Source organism: Lycorma delicatula, chromosome 5 (assembly GCF_047948215.1).
Source record: "Lycorma delicatula isolate Av1 chromosome 5, ASM4794821v1, whole genome shotgun sequence".
In the NCBI taxonomy this organism is placed as follows: domain Eukaryota; kingdom Metazoa; phylum Arthropoda; class Insecta; order Hemiptera; family Fulgoridae; genus Lycorma; species Lycorma delicatula.
In genome coordinates this window covers 148145638-148166528 of record NC_134459.1, presented here as the reverse complement: position 1 = coordinate 148166528, position 20891 = coordinate 148145638, and the positions used below count along the sequence as shown (strand labels likewise).

The 20891-nt window shown below is 28.5% G+C and overlaps 2 protein-coding genes across 6 annotated transcripts in view; one reads left to right on the top strand and one right to left on the bottom strand.

The window, feature by feature from the left end:
* LOC142325477 (neuronal acetylcholine receptor subunit alpha-7-like) overlaps window positions 1-20891 on the bottom strand; it is a 909238-nt gene that overhangs the window by 709584 nt on the left and 178763 nt on the right. The gene's annotated exons all lie outside the window — the stretch shown is intronic.
* Window positions 9244-20891, top strand: part of LOC142325476 (uncharacterized) — a 388745-nt gene continuing 377097 nt past the window's right edge. For 3 of the 5 annotated variants that reach the window (XM_075367291.1, XM_075367289.1, XM_075367288.1), the window contains exon 1: window positions 9244-9525. The gene's annotated coding sequence lies outside the window, so the exon portion shown is untranslated. The remainder of the gene's footprint in view (window positions 9526-20891) is intronic. The other 2 variants (XM_075367290.1, XM_075367287.1) reach the window with 2 other exon arrangements.

The following is a 20891-nucleotide window of genomic DNA, read 5'->3' as shown; positions in this document are numbered from 1 at the left end:
AATTGAATTTAAAAGATGTAATACTTTTCGGTTTACAAGGTTTCATTTGACTGAGGTTTTTAATACATCAAAAAATACGTATTATGGGACAAATGTGGACCGTATGACAAATCATCAACATAATTTAAATCATTGAGAAATCAGCTACACATATGTTACTGTACATTTATCAACACTACAACTTAACCTGTTGTAATCTGTTTAGAAACTTCAGAGGCAGAACTACTCTGAGAAAAGTCAAAAAATATAACTACCAATTTCCGAAAAATTACGATTAGACAATAAAATTGGCCTTGGAATATAAAAAACTACCCAAAAGAAAAACATTACAGCCTCGTTAGAGATGAAAAACACATAGTTATTTGTCTCTGTTAGATTCATTAAATGATCTTTTCTGCAGAACAAGGAATAAATGTTCAAGTTTTATTTTAATGATCTCATGTAATATCGCTTGATGATTACATAAAACCTCTTTAGATCTTTTCCAGTAATTGTAAACTATAGAGAAAAGAAAATTATTGAAAAAAGTTAGAATCTTAAACAACTTTTTTTCTAATTACGGTTCACAATTACCATCAATTCTCATGATTCTTATTTTTAGGGCTTGTTTACAATTCTGAAATTTTTATTAATAATTAGAATTTTGATTTGAATTAGGTTAGACTATCTTCTAAAAATATTTATCAGTTTTAATATTTATATTAAGAAATAGATCATTAATGTTTTAATAATTATTAAATTAATTAATCAATTAAATTAAAATGAATAAAATTAATTATTAAACTTATATTTGAATAATAATTAATTATTAAAATTATGAAACTGAACAAATGCTATTAATAATTTGATATCCAAAAAAACGTAATTAATGTTGGTTAGAGATCTAATTTTAATTTATCTGAACACACTATAAACAGTTACTTAAATTGAATTTATTTAATAAAGCAGTTGATTTAATCAGAACATTTCTTTACAAAATTTTTTTTAACTTCTATTCATTTCTTACCGACTTTTATAATAGCGTAATATGCAGTAATACCGTAAGGTACGGTGTTACTTTTGTCGCACGGTGTGATTTGGGGGTGAAACCGGATTTTTTTATATTTTGAGGTATGAGGATTACGAAAATACCATTTTCTTAAATATACTTTCCTTATATATATATATATATATATATATATATATATATATACTAGCCAACCCGTCTAGCCAGAAGCTGGACCCTAGAGGCTCAGGTGAACTCCGAAGCCAAGTCAGGGGCTCCTCTCAGGGTCATGGGATCTACCCCAGGGCCACACAGTTTGCTTCCGCCGCCATTCCTGTCTGCCCAGAGGGCTCTGCCCTCTGTACCCCCGCTCTGTTCGTTATCGTCATAACTGTGTAAATAATACTGATAATTGACAAATTAAGTATTCAGGTTTTATAGAAACTAGATTATAAAAGACAGAATAATAGTAACTATGGTAACTAATGTACGCGCACCTTTGACGAGAAAAACTTAATAAGGAAGTAAAAGGATTATTTTTTTTTCCTTAATGAATATCTTTAATTCACAGCTTCGCCCTCCTTGGGGGCAGAGAAGTAATTAATATTTTTAATATCTTAACCTTCAAGGGAGCTAGGGCCTCAGTCTATGACTTAAAACCTTCTCTGGGATAACATGAATGTATCCTGCAAATTTGAAAGTATCGGTTGGTTGGTTCTTGCGTGATGCGAGAACCAGCAAACGTATATAAACATGTACAAGGTGCCCGCTTACCTCACCCATCTAGCCTACACTCAGTCCGCACAGGAAGCCAATTATTAACAGGAATTTTTAAACTTATTTGATTTTATTCTATTATTTTTGTGATTATTCATTCTATTGATTAGAATCATTCAGTTCAAACTCAGCTCAGGCAGTGACAGAGGCTTTAAGTTCACAGTTCATTAATTCAACTCATTAAAGTTTGTGCTTCAACCGGTACTACATATATATATATATATATATATATATATTGGAGATTTATCAAGATTAAATATATCTAAAATACTTTTCTGTTGTGCCAAGAAACATGGGTAAAAATTTGGCTGCTATTGATCTAGTAGTATTTTGTTTATCCCGGACAAAAAAAAAACCTTTTTACTTTATGTAATAGTATAGATAGAGAAGCCTGTATGTAAAATTTGTAACTCAAAAATCTTCATAACCACTAGATCAACTTCGTTGATATTTAGATGTGTTTTATTATGAGTGTCTGAAGTTATGCATGTGAAAATTTGATGAAAATTGACTGAGTTGTTCTTTAGTTACGCTCAATTTAACGTCAAAAACTTAATTTGAGGTTATGTTGATTTGGAATATTTTTCATACGCGCTTTTACAATGAGTCGCAGTGGTGAGTCAAAAAAATACTACACATAAAAGTCGGTCTTCTTCCGCTAAACTGCGTAAGAAAACTTTTATGTTTAATTCTATTTATTGCTTTTTTAGGGAAGAATTAATTGAATAAGCAGTCTGTTAATACCATATTTAAAAAAAAAAAAAATTATGGGTGTATTGATTTTAATCAAATTTTTAATTTCTAAGCTTTATTTGATTTCAAGTAAAATGAAATTATATATATTTTAACTTGACTTAGGTTTGTGTATGTATGTGAACGCGTGCTAGGTTTTATTTAATTACAGCTTACGTTCGTGATTTGTAATAATTAACTACAGTAATTGTTTAAATATTTTCTTGGAAGCTAAGCTCAAAGTTGTTAGATAAAAGTGCTTTAGTTTTCTGATGATTAATACCACCCTGACTGCAAAACTCTTGTCCGACTCAAGTACACACCAGGATGAATACCAATTCACAGTAGCCTACATTGTTTGTGTGTACGTGTTACTTGGCTGAAACATGTAAAGGCTACACGTTATGCATTAGATATCAATTGGTACACAGTAAGCTTTGTAAATCCTAGGATTTTAAACGTTTAGTTCTTACCGCAATTTGCTATTTCTCTTGTCCCTTTTATTGATGTAATATTCATAATGGATTTAATCTGCTACGAAATTATCCATATTATACCTACAAATTTTCTCAACTAAGTTAATTATTTCATTTCTCCATCCGTACAATAATGGCAATAATAATTTCATATTTAATTTAAAGATTATTTCCTTCGGTTTAATTTTTAAATGTTAGTGAAAACCTATAAGGATATAGTTAAGAAAAACAGTATTATTATTATTTTCCTATCTCCGTGGCGGAGTGATGGCGTCTCGGCCTTTCATTCGAAGTTCCCGGGTTCGAATCTCGGTCAGGCATGACATTTTTCTCAGGCTAAAAAAAAATCATTATCATCCCATCAGTAATCGTAAGTCAGCGTAAGGCTATTGTTGCTGTATAAATAAATGTATTACTCTTATTATTATTAAAAGAATGAAGGATAAAGATAAGAAAAAAGAGAAAAAGTAGTATATAAAATATTAAGGAAATACAGATAGTAAAATATAAATAGGGTAAAGAGTGAAAGTTTTAATATTTATAAAATAGATCGATATGACACAAAAAAAACCGATAATTTAACATTTTTAAAACTTATTGATTCCAGTTCAAATGATATGAATGAATATTTTTTAACGAGAGCAAAAATTCAAACAAAATTTTATCCCCAAATTCTAATTACAAAATGTCAGCTCTACTACAGAGTTAATTTATTTTGAAAAATAATATTACACATATTTACTTCAAGAAAATGAAGATAATGTTTTAAAAAACCAATATCAGCAACCAAAAAAGATAATACAATTTAAAGGATTAATTCAGAAATCAAAATAAACACTGATATAAAAATTCCTATTATTACTCAAACAAATTGTAAAAATAAAGAGTTCATGAACAAATATATAAATATTTATGTAATAAAATATGTGTGTAGTAGATAAGCAAAATTTACATGTACGTATGTATATTATAAAAACAAAACTAATTTGATCCAGAAGAGAGTAGTATAAATAATAGAAAATAAATTTAATCCTACAACAATGCATTATAATTCAGATTTGAAGTAATTTAAATCTACTTCAGTCACATTAATTAATATCGGTCCTAGTGTAAATCTGTGCATTAATGCTGCATAACCTACAAGATGTAACAAGCGTTAAACAATTTATTTGGTAAGCATATAGTATTATCAAAATAAGCATATATCATTATCATATGATGACTTTCAAAAGACTACTTCCATATAAATACAATAGTATCTTTTGTGTGTTGTAGTTTACTCTGCTATTAATACTTCATCAGACGTATCACAACGAGAATATAATAAATAGAACTTATCAATTTATCTGTCATGGTCTGGTGAATGAAAGTTAATTGGTACCAAAATTAATTTGTCGGTGGCCAGAAATTTGTTATCATAAAAAAAATAAAAAATAAAAATTAGCTGAAGGAAATGAAATTCTAAATATTACAGGTAAAAGAGAAAAAAATTTAAAAAGAAGGTGTGATAGAAATAATTGTATTTTGAGGTGCAAGAAAAAAAAACCGATGTGTAGTATATGACAAAAAAGATCATGAGGTAAGCAAAACACTCGAGGATAAGATGAGTGTTATGAAATATAGTAGTGAAAAAGGAACTATTTAGAGATACTGGATTCAAATCTAAGCTCAAGAAGTTGATTTACGATCGTGAAAATTATAAAATAAAAATCTAAATTTTATTTTTAGTTCGCTGCTTTTTTTAGTAATTAATAATTTAACCAAAATTCACACAACGGAAAAAAAAAGAATGTTCATAGTGGTTAGATAGGCCAAAAAAATATAATGGGACTCGTTGCTTAGTAATAACGCTTGCAGTAGCATTTTTTGTAACGTACAGTGAAACAGAGATTACAATATTAACGCAGAGGCTTTTATTCCACTATCTCCTTCTCTCTCATACGTTGGTCATTTATAACATAGCGTGTAATACTTTAAGCAATGCAGTTCTGTAATATTACTACTGAACGTATGTTAAACAACCATCACTCGTCGGTCTTTTAATAGGGATATTGACAATACGGAATTAAAATTATTAACACGTTTCGGAAGTTTTACGCCGTGTATGACTAATTTGAAAGAAATTAACTTCTTGTGTGGATTTACTTTATCGCTTTTATCAAACTGAAATTGTTAAAAATATAGAAAGATGGATTGTGTATTCATTAATTATTAATAAATATTGCTGCACAGATCGTTTAAAAACATAAATCTTATTTGGGTTCTTTCAGCTGGTAATATGGTTAAAATGACATTTTTTTTATTTTGCTAATTTTTCTTAGGTTTGTGACTTTTTAATACAATAAATTCTTTGTAAAACTAAATATTCAAGTATGAGGCTCGTTCATACGTCACAAAAATACAGTTTTCTGATTTTAAATTTTATAAATTATGTGGACAAAATAAATTTTTAACTTTTGTGAATTAAAAATTATGTAAGAACACTTAATGAGCTTGCTTTTTTGTGAGGTTTTATCTGCGCGACGGCGTCAATCGTAACCAAGGTAACGAGACAAGGGTACTTAATCCTGATACGGATTCAAAGTGAAAGCGATCCTAACTTGAATTTTAAAGCTTTTAAGAAATTCTTATTTTTTCATAAATAATTATTTTTCAAAAAAAATAATCATTTACATATTTTACTTATTTGAATATTTTATAATAAAATGGCTGAAATTCAGCAAATAACAAGATCTTAAAATAAATTCAATATGTAATATCCCTTGTAATTTTAACATCGTTTTTTTTTTTATATTACCAAATTTTGTTTGTCAAAATCTCCATCTAAAATTGTATTCTAAAATAAAGTTTTTATAGGTAACAATATATCTTATATTATTAAATGGATATCATATGCCGGCCTCCGTGACTCGAGTGTAGCGTCTCGGACTTTCATTCCGAGGTCCCGGGTTCGAATCTCGGTCAGGCATGGCATTTTCATACGCTATAAAACTTGTCATTCGTCTCATTCTCTGAAGTAATATCTAACAGTGGTCCCAAAGGTTAAAAAAAAAAATGATATATAAAACATTTACGAGCAACGCAAGAATCTCAAAAATGTTTTACGCATCGAGAATTATGAGATATACGAGTTATTTCGATCGATTTGATTTTGGTTTTATTCAATGTTAAGGTAGTTTGTTTATATTATCTAGTCCGCTCTTTATTATGGATCTGATTACACTGATAAACAAATTTTTTCCGAACGTGCGATACATGATTTTAATCTGATTTTTGGTGCTGAAAACAAATATAAACTCAGAATCTTTCTATCACCCACCATTTTTGAAAAAGTTTTAAATTTTAATTAAAGGATTTTTTTCATTTTTCAACGTATATCATTTTAAGCTCCTATATTGTATTTTGTTAGCTCATTTTTTATTGTTTAATTTTGTTAACGTAATTTGTAAGCTATAAATAAACAATACTAGACAAATAATTGTCTAGTATTGTCTATGACAAATATATGTCATAGTCTCATATTATGACATCATATCTAATACTGAAGAGTGATCCTTCATTGACAAGATTAATCATGTCTGTGCAGATCAAAACAGGTAGCTGAAAACACAGCTGTGTTGTTTGTATTAAGCACTGGATTTAGGAATGAATTAATTTTGTTCAGTCTTATTGCTGTCTTAGGTTTGTAATAGTACAATATCATTAATGCCCTGAAATTGTATAAATGATGTGGATGCCTTTTGTTACGTATGTGGTGAGTTTACCGTAAAATCAAATAGGAAAAACATTACACCTTTAATTAATAAAGCATACCATTTGTACTTTCAATGTAAAATTGGTGATCAGGGTAAGACATGGGCTCCTCATAAGTGTCTTATAGATTCTATTTTAGGTCAATACTATTTATAGAATAGTATATAGTATTATTTAGATATACTATATCTACTATAGACTATAGATCTTATAGATTGTTAACTAGTTTGTTATAAGAATACTAATACCAAAATTCTACTTTTTATAAATCATATTTAATGAATCATAACGGAAACCTCCTCAAAATGAACGGTTTCCCAAGTTCCGATGTACTTTAATAGAAATTACTCTTCAAGAGGGACAACTCCGTAATATGGAAATGGAAAAAAATATGGATTTTATTTTTAATTTCACGTTTAATTTATCCATTAAGACGGAAAGGAAGTAAAAAACGGAATAGCCTGTAATAAAATAAAATGATTAAAAAACAGATTGTATACAAATCACAATTTGTAAAATATTAAATGCAGTAGATGACTATTATTATAGTATGACTATTATTATAGATGTTGTTTAGGAGAAGATACACCGTCACTTTAATGGCTCTTTTACTTCCGGCCTATAAGCAAGTCTACGGTCAGTAAATTAGCGGCGTAGAGCTTCTTGATTTTTGGTAGTATAGATGCATGATGTCATCGAGTATAAATAACCTTCAGCGAGTGAAAAAGTTTGATTTGAGAAAACACGTTATATGTTTAGTTTTATTTTATAGTATGTATTTATACGATCCATTTTAAGTACGTGACAGATGCTTTTAACTAGTATATTAGATGTATATCTATACATCTATCATATAGTGTGTATAACTGCCGGTCTCTACCCCGCATACTTACACTGTCGACCAGACTGACGTAGCTGATCGTCAGCAATACAATAACGGGCGACAGCTTACGTTGCAAGTATGTGTGCTGCGTTCTGTCAACAAGTTGGTCGTTTCTTATAATTTCTATACATACCAAATAATAATAATTTTATTCAGTGCCGTGAACACAGCGATTGGAAGCGTTAATTTTGTCGTGAGCGTTTATTGTTGTTCTAAATTACTTCGCGTTTTCATTGTTTAATATCTACTTAAAGTTTAAATGATTATTTTAGAAAATTATTTTATTTTAAATCAGTGTTAGTTTATTTTGTGTTTTAGGTTAAGTGTATTTCTTATTCTTTAAAGGTAACTTTCAAGTGAAATATAACTTGAAGATAGAAATAAATGTTTAATGTTTGTGAAATATCTGTGAATGAAAACAGTTCTCTGTACCGGTCTGGTGAGTTAAAATTTATACAGTAAATAGTATAATACGTTCTCTAGATTTTTTAAAATAATTTAATTTAGAGAGAACGTATTATACTATTTACTGTATAAATTTTGACTAGTAATGTACTCTATATACAATGCATATGTTTCCGGAATATTAAAAACGTATATCATTGTTTAATTTCATTTTATATTCGTTAATTTATTCCACACCACAGGACAATTTTTAATAAAACTCTGCAAGGCGGAAATCTCTTCAAACAGATTTCTTAATCGGTACCGTCAGATTTCGTTTTGGAGAGGTTCTATTGTAATATAGAAATGTGCTGTAGTATACTAACGATAACGCAGTTCTTTATTTTTCTCATCACCGCCATTTTAGGACCATGTTTAATATTTAATCCCTGGTTGATTTATTTTTCTTCCGACTCTTCTTCATTTTCAAACTATGTTGTTATTTCCTTTCTGCGACAATTTTTTTACTGCTACACTCTGATTCTTTTCTGAAAACTTTCACAAACTTGGATCTTCTTTCAAAATGTATCTTTGTTCGGAATTGGTGTAACTAATTATAAGATGCAAAACAGATGTGATTAAGATGCATATATAAACTGCAAATATATATATATATATATATATATATATATATATATATATATATATATATAACACTGTACTTTATACATATAGAAATAAGATACATAATGCAGTCTACATAAATAAACAGTTTACTTAATTTTTTTGCTTGCGTTAATCATTATCAATAAAAGTTTTGTGTTTTGTTTTTTTTAGATATAATTAATCTGCAATTTTTAATTTAAAATAATAGTTATATAATAAATAATAGTTATTGTTAATGTAGGTTTACAGTAAATCCCATTAATTTTCCACGCGCTTAACTTTAATTAACAACTTTCTCATGCGTTTCATGAGCTGACAAAATTGAATACCTGAAGTGCACTGTATTAGCTTTTAGATTTATCCGTGAAACAGGTAGCTTGTTTTAAATTAGTTCACAAAGATTTGTTACAATTAAATTGATTACAACAGCTTCATTTTCGTACGATTAAGAATTTTCTCTACAAAAAAACAAATATAAAATTATATTTTTTTATATAATTTAATTAATGATTTTACGTACAGTTACTTAATTTATTATATATTTTTTTTATAGATTAAGAATTGTTAGAATAGTAAGTCATTCGTTAATGTAGCAACAACAGTGTTGTTTACTTCGATTGTGAGCTACTGAACTTGTAGTGTGACGTCATGTTTAATAATGTAGACGTTTGGTTAGTAACTGATGAGTCAACGTTTAACGAATTAGTACACCTGCACACAGAGAGTGCACCACTCGATTCAAAACGTAGTAGTGAGGTTAGGTACTTGCTGTCTCCTGTATATTTATTTGTGAGTTATAAAGAATCTTTCACGTTATGTTTTTGCTTTTTGTTTAAATATTAATACGTGTATTAAAAAATAATTTCTAGGTAAGTAAAATAAAATAACACAGAATAATATTAGTAACAATACCAAATATTAATTTTATAGAGATGATTAAAATGTATTTATTATTCATTGTTTTATATTTACGTAATGCTTGAATTAAAAAAAAAAAATTGTTATTAGCTCAGTGCTTTATTTATTCATTTATTATCTTGTTAGTAATTTATCTCTTCTGTCTGATGTTTTATGATTAATATTTATGATCACCGTTGATATCCAGAAATAAAAATGGTACACAGAAAAAATTATAAATCAGTGACAAAATTTAAGGAGAATTTATTAGGTATATAGGCTTATTGCTAATACAAAATACACATTGTATGCCTAAAATAAATGTAAAAATAAAACTTCTAAACATATGTTAAATTTTATAGCAAAAACAAAATATCTTAAATTAATAAAATTTCTCATTTAATTTTATTTATTTTATATACGTTGTTTTTTAAAAATATTACACTTCTATTGTTGCAAATTAAATCCTCCCTAACATTTCATATTAATTTTAAACGCTCAAAAGCAGAACATTGGTACCTTTGAATAAAAGTAATTATGTTGATATACAAATTCCCGCAATCAAAAAGATTTAAAAAACTACCATTAATTATAAAAATAAAAGTATGATTCGTTAAAATGCGTTAACAATAGATTTGACAGGGAATTAATAAAATTGTTAAAACGAAAATAGGATAATTTTCTCCATAAATCTGATACTTCCTTCTGAAACTCTAAATTCAATTATAATTAATTACAAAAACGAACTCTAACTTTACAACTAATAATTTGAAGTAATCCTTTTCGAATTTAATTTGAGCCATTATGTGCTGTTACTAAATTATTTATTTCTCCGTTTTACAACAGATCGGTAGATATGTAAAAGAAAACACTTTTTAAATGAAAATTTCCTTTGTATATAAATGAAAATATTGATTAGGCAAGATAAAAAATCTATAATAATAAATTTTTACTACCGTAATCAATGACAATAAATATATATATATATATCTAATTTTAACAGATTATTTCTTAAAATAACGTTATACTAAACATTTATCATAAATCATTACGCAATAAAGAGTACTTCTATCGAATACAGGTGCCACTGATTATTTATTTAAGTAACTAATTTTTTCTTTTTAACAATGTAGAATTACTGTTTTGATTAAATGTAAGTTTCCATATCACAATGACGTAAATTCAACGCGTCGGTATCCATATCTAATATATTAGCCCGTTTCCTAAAGTTGGTTCTGTGTGTTCATGAACAAAGTTAATTTCGCTACCAAATTTTTACTTGAATATTTGGAATTTGCTAACGAATACTATCCATTTTAGTTACTGAAACTATGTGACATTCTACCGGAAACCAGGACGTATCAGAATGGACACGCTAAGCGTCTTTACGAAATTGACGATTTTGTATGCTGTAGCAATAAACTCGAAAGTTATTATGCTTATCTATCCCTGGCAGAAAAATGCACACTTCAACTTCATGATCGTCATACATTGTCTATATTTTACCGTATCTATGTGGTGTCGCATGGTAGGGAACGATAACCCGTTCCAGATAATTCTCCATGCAATAAGAGACACCTGGTCGCTGGAGGCTGCCGGTTGTAGCCAGTAATGTAACCCGTAAATTAACAATGAATACAGAAATTTATTTGCCGGTATTCGATAGAAGTAGTCAATAACAAATAACGGTATACTAACGTATAAAAGTATAATGTGAGAATTAAATTAACAGTAAAGATTAAATTTTATTTTACTTTTTAATCCGGTAAATTCAAATTTTCTGTTCTTTAGACAGAAAATTCAGAAATGTTGTTTTTACTTTAAACATATTTTACGATAAGTAATTTAGAGAGCTCTGGAACTTTATTTCTACTAAAATATTTATTAGCATTAATATACAGTCTCATTGTTCTACAGAGAAAATTAATTATTTTTTCTCTAACTTTTTTAAGAGTGAATTTAATTTTATTTTTAATATAATTTAAAAGTATTTTATCATATAAAAGTTGAAATGTATAATTTAAACAATGAATTAAAATGCTACAAAAGAATTTCACACTACTTTTATTGTAGTGTATACTTAATTAATCAACTGTAAAATAGTTCGAGGGTTTTGTCTATGAACTTTCTAACAGTTATGTATGTAAATTAATGTTATGTATGTGTTATGTATATCATAAAATGTGGCTAAGAGTTAACAAACTCAAACCGGTAATTGAATTTTCTTGGAACAGCAATTTTAGGTAAATTAAATAGATAACCAGTTAAAAAGTCAACTTTTGTTTTATATTATTAAACAATCCATAATAGATTATTTCGCCTGCTTAGCTGAAGCAGTGAATATAACGAATTGTACCAAAAAGAAAAGATAAATTAATTATTGATTTATGCTATCTTTTTGGATCTTTCTTACGATCGTGTCACATTTATATTCCTGAGGCACGATTCATAATTGATTTCTTTGAGATTAATGATGTTCATTATGTTTTCGGGTGAAAATAATAATATCATTTGTAGAGCTGATTATCACCTTTTGACGGGTTTTAAGTGCTGATTTGCAACCGTTTATTCTGAAGCTCAGTGAAGAAAGCAAGGGGAAGCCTTTTCATTTTTTTTGGTAACCTAAATGGGATGACAGCAATGATTGAAAATGTCAGTCATTTTCAGGAGACATATCAGGTCATCTACAATCATTATTACTTTACTTAATTTACATATAATATTTATTCTTCTCCAAAAAAGATTAAAAAAAATTTATTTTAGATCTTATATTTTACAAACTTACATTAATTTTATACTGTATGAAATCTGGTTATTTTCTGCGATACTGTTGTCTCAAGTTTATTTGAAAAAAATCTGAATGATTTCTGATAAATTTTGTGTTAACTATTTCCCGTTTATTTTTTGTTTTACCGGTTATGAAAATCCGCCGATTTCCTTGGCGGAGTGGTAGTAACGTCACGGTCTTTCATCCAGAGGTATTTGGTTCGAATTCCGTTCAGGCGTGGCATTTTTCATACGCTACAAAATTCTAATTCCATAACATATTCCACATACAAGCTTCAAATTTATGTGGCGATATCATCAATCACAAAAAAATTCTCTTTATTTACATCATTAAGGAAACATTAAGAGAAACGTTTTGTATCTCTGTCGCGGCCCGTGCTATATGGTTACTTTCTTTTATCGTCGTGGTCAGTTTTTTATTTTGTTTTTTAGTCAAGTAACCGGAGGCAGGTGCACCCAATCCCGTCGTACTTACATTAACAGTGACAGTAACTATGTTGGTTGAGCCGCCGCGCCGTGTACCGTCACGCCCCTTAAAAAATTAAATTTAAAAATGGTTTTTAGATATTTATCTGAAGAGCATTTGAAAGCCCAAATCTACTTACTGAATATCTCGTTTAGTACAGCTGAAATGGGTAAAATTTACAATCTCTCTTTAAAATTTTTTTTTTCTTTCTTCATCCTTTTCAAGGTCGAAATTAGAAAAATTTAGAATAAATAAACTGGTTTTAAAAGTTACATGACGATTAAGCACACCAAAAATCAAGTTTATGTTTTCATTTGTCACTCCAATTTATTCCTTTAAACTCTGAATTTAAAATATCCTATCTTAGTGCAGTTACACGGTTTTCTATAAATATATATTAAAACAATATACGATTTTATTTTCTTTACGTACTTAGAGTTTCATAATATCAGAAAGATGGAGAAAATGGTTATGAAGAAAAGAAAAATACTGTACACCGACAGTATTCTTCTCTAGTAGATGGTTGAGTGGCCAGTAGTTACAATGGAAATTTACCTTTCCTTCATTAAACGTTTAACACCTTATTGTTAATTAAACATTACTTAACTAATTTAGTACTTTAAGTAATAATTTCATTTAGTAATTTAAATAGTTAATTAAATTTTAATTATGTATTTAAGACGTTAAAACATGTTCAGTAGGAAAAAACGTTTTACCTTTATTGAGCCGAAATTGTAATTTCTTTAAAAATTGTCGCGTTTATAAATAGCCTTCCGGAAAAAATATTATAAAATAAATTTAAATAACAGATGAGACTATTTTAATAATACCTTGACGAACTTTTTATATACTCCTCAATATTACAGAACTTGGAAATTTCACTACCAGAAGAATTTTCTTGAAATAAGAATAATTGACGAACACAGTTTTTCGTATTTCTTACGGTTTTCTTCAAATGATTTAAAAATTCACAGTACGTGTAACGCATTATAAATAAATGCTTAATATGGTGTATTTTTTCCTACAAAATAGTTCAGCAGAAGTACTTCTTTTAAACAACTTTATTTCTTATATATTTCTACTGTAATAATAAAATTGCAGTATCCCTTATAGAGGAACGAGCTATATTTTTAAAACGAAAGTAGTAAGCAATTCTATTGACACATTTTTTTGGTAAAATTAAACCTTTATTAATTTCTTATCATATTATTTTCTCGTATACAAATTTATTTTTCATTCAGGCCGGGTTGAATACTTTTGGCTCCACGTTGATCGTCGTTTAATGTGGAAGTACCACGTGAAAAAGAAAAGAAAGCAACACCAAGTGTAAGAGGATTTATTGGTTGTTAGGTAGGAACTTTTATCTGTCATTGTCCGATAAAATTTGATAAAGGTGATTCTAAAACCGGTTTGGACATATGGTATACAGCTATGGAGCACGAAATGGAAAAGTAACGTTGAAATTATACAACGTTTTCAGAACAGGTTGGGGAGTTCGATTGCAGAGGCACCGTGATTCGCTTGGAATAAGGACTATTTTGGCTTCCCTTTCCTTTGTTACGAGAGCAAACGGTTAGATTTAAGTTACAGACAGCGATTCTAGCAGATAATATCCTACACAACAATGAAGATGTTCTGTGATTGAAATGCCAGTAGGTGCTGGACGTTTTTAATCGGTTGGAAACAGACACAAGATTGGCAAAACCATCACTCATTCACCTCAGGGTGTCGTGGCAGCAGCCTGCCCTCCCTGTGTAGCCCCTTGTAGGGGCATCCCACCGGGGTCTCCGTAGCGTTATCACGACACGCCGACTTCCTTTTCTGGATAGCCAGCCCATACCTCAGCTGGAGACGTGCTGGACTTGGGATATCCGAGTGACACTTAAACTGGTAATAATGTAATAAATTTAATCACGTTGTATATTTCATTTTTGGTTGTTTTCTCACCAGACTACTGTAATCTCTTGAATCTTTGTGATCCCAATTAATGCAAATGTGTTTATATAGACATTTTTGTATATGTGGTTTATATATATATATATATATATATATATATATATATATATTTATTTATTTATTTATTTATTTACGTATAAACCTTTATTGAGGATGTTCACTGGAAAAACCTCTTCATTTGGTTTTTTTTTAATGCAATATACTTGTGGTTCCTTAATCGGAATCGACTGTAAATACACGATTTATGAGACAAAAAGCTTTCTGAATAGAAAAATTTAGAACCTGATTAATTCCAAAGTTTAATAAATTCAGTTTATTTTAAAAAACGTATCGGTGGCAACTATTTATTTTAATACAAGAAAGTTATCTAAGAAATTATACCAAGCTTTTTTAAAAATGATTTCTGGTATTTTAATTTAGAATGTAAATACATTCTACCTCGGAAATTAAATATCATAAAAAATTAAAGTCATAAAAAACTTATTTAAATCTTTTTTATATTATTTCTGTTTTCTTTGTTTATTATTTTGTCCATTATTTTTTTTTTTTTTTTTTTTACAACATAGGCTAAAAATTACTAAAGTTTATAAGAAAGTTTACGTGAATATTGTCGAAGCAGATATTTTATATAAAACTTGACACTTTCAAGACATATCATTTTGTTTTTCTTTTTTAATTTGTTTGTGTATTCTTTATAAAGAAAGTATAAGTTCGCTCTTCTCATATAAGTTATATAAGCTTGAATATATTACTCGTGCAACATTATCTTCATTCTTCAACTGAAACCATTTGGATTATAATATTTTTTAATAATTAATATTCTTCTTTTCTTTCTTAATATTAATTTTTTTCCCTATATTAATAATATTAATATATTTTTATTGTAATTATCAAGCTTTAATAATTTTGATTTGTGTTTTATTATATACGGTAACATCGAGATTTAAAAAAAATTGTTTACCTAACTAGAAATTTTACTTCTATATCATTAATTTGGTAATTTCCATTTTGAGTGTTGGTTCTACTAAAAAATTTCAAATGATCTCTAAATAAAATAACTTAAATATATATAAAATACAGTTCGTAGAAAACGTGAAGTTTTATTTTATCTGAACCCAGAATAATTCAGTGAAATATTCTATTCAGACGCACTTTCGTTCCCACAAAATGCGAACGCTTTCGGACATATACAAATTAATTTTAAAAAATACTGTGTTTTGTGAGAACGCATAGAATACTTCTACTGTATGTTATAAATTATATTGTTTATTTTTAACTTGTCATTTTGAAATTATATAACAAAAAATTAACCTTTAGGCTGTTTAATTTTAAATTAACAAAAAATTTTTGAGGTATTTTCTGTACTTCTAAATAAAATATATATATATATATGGGACAAGTAAAAGGGAAACTATCTATGGCTCATTTATTATTGCATTATTTCTTTCAATTATATTAAAGTAGATATGTAATATTACAAATTGCTACTTACATAATAATGTAAAGTAGCTAGAAATTTTTATGTTTTAAAAAACATATAATTGCTTTTGTATTAATTAAAGTGCTAAATTAAAATTAGTTTAAAGAAAATTTTATCTACAAACATAATGATATCGTCAAAGTTATTAAAATATGGTGATGTTTTTAAGGAAAACATGCGGGCATTGTATGCATAAAATTAATTTTAGGTTTCATAAAAATTGTACTATAGATATTTGAATTTTGTCTTTTTAAGCTCTTGTTTTGTCGTTTTAATATTATTTAAATATTAATAAGACATTTTCGTCTAGCAGTAATAAGTTATTTCAAGAAGAGTCCTAAGTTTTATGCACAATTACTATTTAGGTTTTTTTTTATTTACAATAAAATAGAAGCAAGTATGATTAGCATTATAAACGTGTTGATTTCAGATGTTTACTTATTATTTGGCAATACAGGATCTAATCTATTTAAAAAAACTGACAACACAGTTGTAGGACTTTCCCGTCACGCGTCTAAAGCCTCGCCGGAAAAGTCCTACAAGTGTGGGTCGTTTCTGATGCACGGCTTACCACACACATGCGCACACAACTTAATTAAAAATTTTTAATGTAACATTTTATTTAAATATAATATTTTTTCTTTATTTAATTCAATGATTTTAACCATAGCGCGCGCATATCGTAATTAATTCGCGCTGGTGTGGCGGTACTAGCCGCGACGGACAGCACTAATTAAACTAATGTAATTTCACAATTTACGTAGAGTAAATTTCGCTTTTACGGTCGGTAGACTGGTGCAGTTGCGAACGTACCAGGTTCCGAGTCAACTGGGCGATCGCGTTCGAGATCCAGCTAGACCGAGTTGCTTTTTTACAGTTTAAATTTTACCGTTCACCTGTGACGTCACAACATAGTAGTAGTTTAGAGCATTTTTTTGGATTGGTGTGCGATTTTGAAAATTATTTTTGCAGATATTGTTATATTTAATTGTTAACAAATGTACCTAAGAAAATATGACCTTAATTAGGCGAAACCTCGAGATACTGAGGGTGACTTTGCTCTACTGCCTCACCCCCTTGACATTTAAGTTGAAAATTTAATGGCATGAATCACCATATATAAAAGTAATCTGAACAAATTTGGTCAAATTGCTCTATTAGTTCTGAAGATATAAGGTTATTTAAAGACCAACACCGATCTGTGTACTGATGAATATTATTATCCGGAAAATTTCCATTCGGATTTTCGGGTTCCTTAGGTGTCAAAACGTCAAGATCCCGTGAAAACCGCATATGCCCAAATTGGACCGATTACAATACTTTCTCTTCTAGAGCTGCAGCTCTGCTGTAGCAATATCTAGACGGGAAAGTAACTTTCACCTTTCAGTTGGTCGACTGTTTTTTTGTTATTTTCCATCCTTTATATTCTACCGTAATCTTTAACTTTTAAATAATTGCTACATCCTTCATCCTTACCTGTTCCATATATCCCAATTTTCTACTAATTTTTCTTCCTTTAAGTTTTTCCATTTCAAAATAACAACGTTGATATATTTCTTCTGGCTACCAATTTAGTTTGTCTCCACAAAATTCAGGCACAAATTTCTCAAAACTAATGTATTCATTAATAAAATTAAGTTTACAATTTCATATATTTTTTTTTAGGTGTGTATACATCAGAAAGAAAGTAAACCTATCGATTGAAAAATTATCCTTCTCTTAATTTTTATATAAGCACTCCCTCTAACAGCATAAATTTTATTATTTAGCACTTTGTATAACTTTTAATTGATTTAATCTACCGACTTGAATTTTTAAAATAATTTTTTTCTCTAAAAGGGAATTATCAGGCAAAAAAAGCTTTCATATTCTTATCGAATGGGTGGTGAAAAGCATCCCTTTAAAATGTAAATTTATAACTGTTTAAGCATATTACTCTTTTAAACTATCAAACTTTCTTTTTCTCCGTAAAAAAAAGGTGAAAATAATTTTAAACATTAATTACAAAGGTAAAACTTTTTCCAGGTGGCCTAAAATACGTATTATCGATTAAACCTTCTTTTTTTAAATATTTTTATGGTAATTTATACTTTGTATCGTTCATTTATTTTTAATAAATCATTTACGTAGTGTTTTTACAATATTATTTTTGTTTTATTTTGATAAGAAAGTAAATAAAGATAATAATTACAAAAATAATGATTTAAGAGTAAATAAATAACATGGAATAATTAAATGTAATCATATTTTTCATTTGCAACAGTACTATTTTATTAAATATATTATACACTGTTATTTTAATTAAATTGTGCTGCGTGCCTGCGTATGCGCGTGCGCGCGTTATAGAGATAAATGTAAACAGCCCTTTCTATTCAACGCTTTCATTTTACCGCACTATCTTATTTGTAAAAAGTCTTAACGAAAGCGGATTTGTGTTCATGTCGCGTAAATGCAATGCCCTTACAACTTCAAAGAAAAAAAAATTTAGTTCTACGATAAATATCTTTAAATAAATGTAGTTTATATAGGCAGATAATACTGCTAAATATTAGCAGTTAAAAATTACTTAAAAAATAGATTATATGTTATTTCTATTAATATAAAAAATTTATGACTGGTATTAAAAATTATGTTTCTGATAAAAACGTATTTCAGATTCATTATTGAAGGAAATTTAGTAACACAAATAATATTAGAAAATCCTGTGGGACATCTTTATCACATAGAATATGGTTATGCTATGAAAGGCCTCTTTAAGTCTCAAATGAATATATATCACTCGATGTACATCAATGATTTACTGTTTAATTCAAACTAATGCTTTCTCTGTATCTAGTCTGAATCACTAGATAATTTGTTAGCTTAATTTCGTTACTGAAATTGTAAATATATATAAATTAATTATTGTGTAAGAGAGAATAAAATTAATTACTGATTAAGAATGCGAGGTCGTTTGTGTGTAATTGAATAAGAAAAATAATTTGATAAAATTATTATTATATAATTTTCTCCAATATTATTTGGAATAAAGTTTTAAAAATTATTTATAATTATTATATTTTGTCTTTTTTCAATAAACAAGTATTCTAGGTAATAACCGAGATACGATGAATGTCGTAATTTTCCTTACTATTAAAGGAAAGTAAAATCCTTTTATCTGAGATTTTTTTAATATTAGTGAACATGCGCGAAGCAAAAATAATTTTTTTCTCATTTTGATGTACTTAATTATATACTATAGTGAATGATCTTTTACGAGTTTCTATAGTTGTTATGCCAACCTCCCGCACAATGGTTTCCAAGCAGTCTTGGTGTTGTGCTGTTTCGTCTTCTTAACTTCGTCCCTAAACGTCTTTTAGCACATTCAGTCTCTACGCTAATTCCAAATCTGATCGGGTAATATTGTTGAACGCATATGACTGTACCATAAAATTTGTTTCTCATTGATATTGTCCGTCAATGAACATTCAACTTAATAATATCCCTAACCTTCCATTTTTCATTTTATCTAGCAACCAGTTTAATAAAACTAATACAACATTTCTGCAGCGTTAATTCCCGTTTTAATCTTCCATTCGGAACGCAGATTATTCTATCCATTTGTAAAACTATTTTTTTATTAAAAATGTATAATATTTATTCCACTTGTAAATCCGTTTATTCCAAACTACTGATTGTAATTTTCTTATAGTGGTCCTCCAAACTGCTGCAATAAGCCTACTTACAGCCGACCAGAATTATATGAGAGGAAACTCAGAAATTGTGTGTGTGTGTGTGTGTGTGTGTGTGTAAAAGGTGAAAATATATTAATTCATAAAAATAATAAACAGGTAAAACGTAAAAAAATAATAACACTTGAAGGTATTAAATAAATATATCAGGAAAAGAATAATAACCTCTGTCCCACTAAGTGCGTCAGAAGGGTGAATTTCCGGTTTTAATTAAGAAAGAAAGCACTGTATTCATTTTTGAAAATAATATTGCTTTCGGTCTTTTAGATAACCTTCTGTGTTTTATTGTATTTCACCCTGTATTAGAACCATGTATTCTTTTAAACATCGTTTGTTTCAAAATGAATATCGGAGTTTTAAAGCTGTATAATATTTCTCAAGTTTAACGAACATTGATCATGAAATGAACAACAAGAGTTTTAGGTTCCATATCGTTTATAGCTATTACAAGCTTCAAAACTCACAGATGATGGTATGCGTGCTAGCTTTGCAAATGAAATGATGCACCGTGACGATGAATACTCTATCGTGTGGCATTTAGTGATAAATCATAATTTCATGTCAATGGAAAAGTAAACACTCATAATGAGCATATCTGAGAATCGGAAATCCTTACGAAATATTGCATTGTGAACGAGATTTCCCAAAAAATATTTTTTGTGCCGTATCCCGATGGCAATTTTACGGGACGTTCTTTTTCGCAGAAGCAAGTGGGTTCTGGAATGAACTGCCTGGATATACTACAACTAGGCTCTTTCCTTAATTGCAATATAAACCACAGAACTTTATTTTGCAGCAAGATGGTGCGCCTCCTTAGTGACATAACGCTGTACGTGATTGATTAAATGAAATTCTCTTGGACCTCTGGATTGGTCGCCGTGGACCAGATAACAGGGCTTGTTCGCCGTGGCCTACACA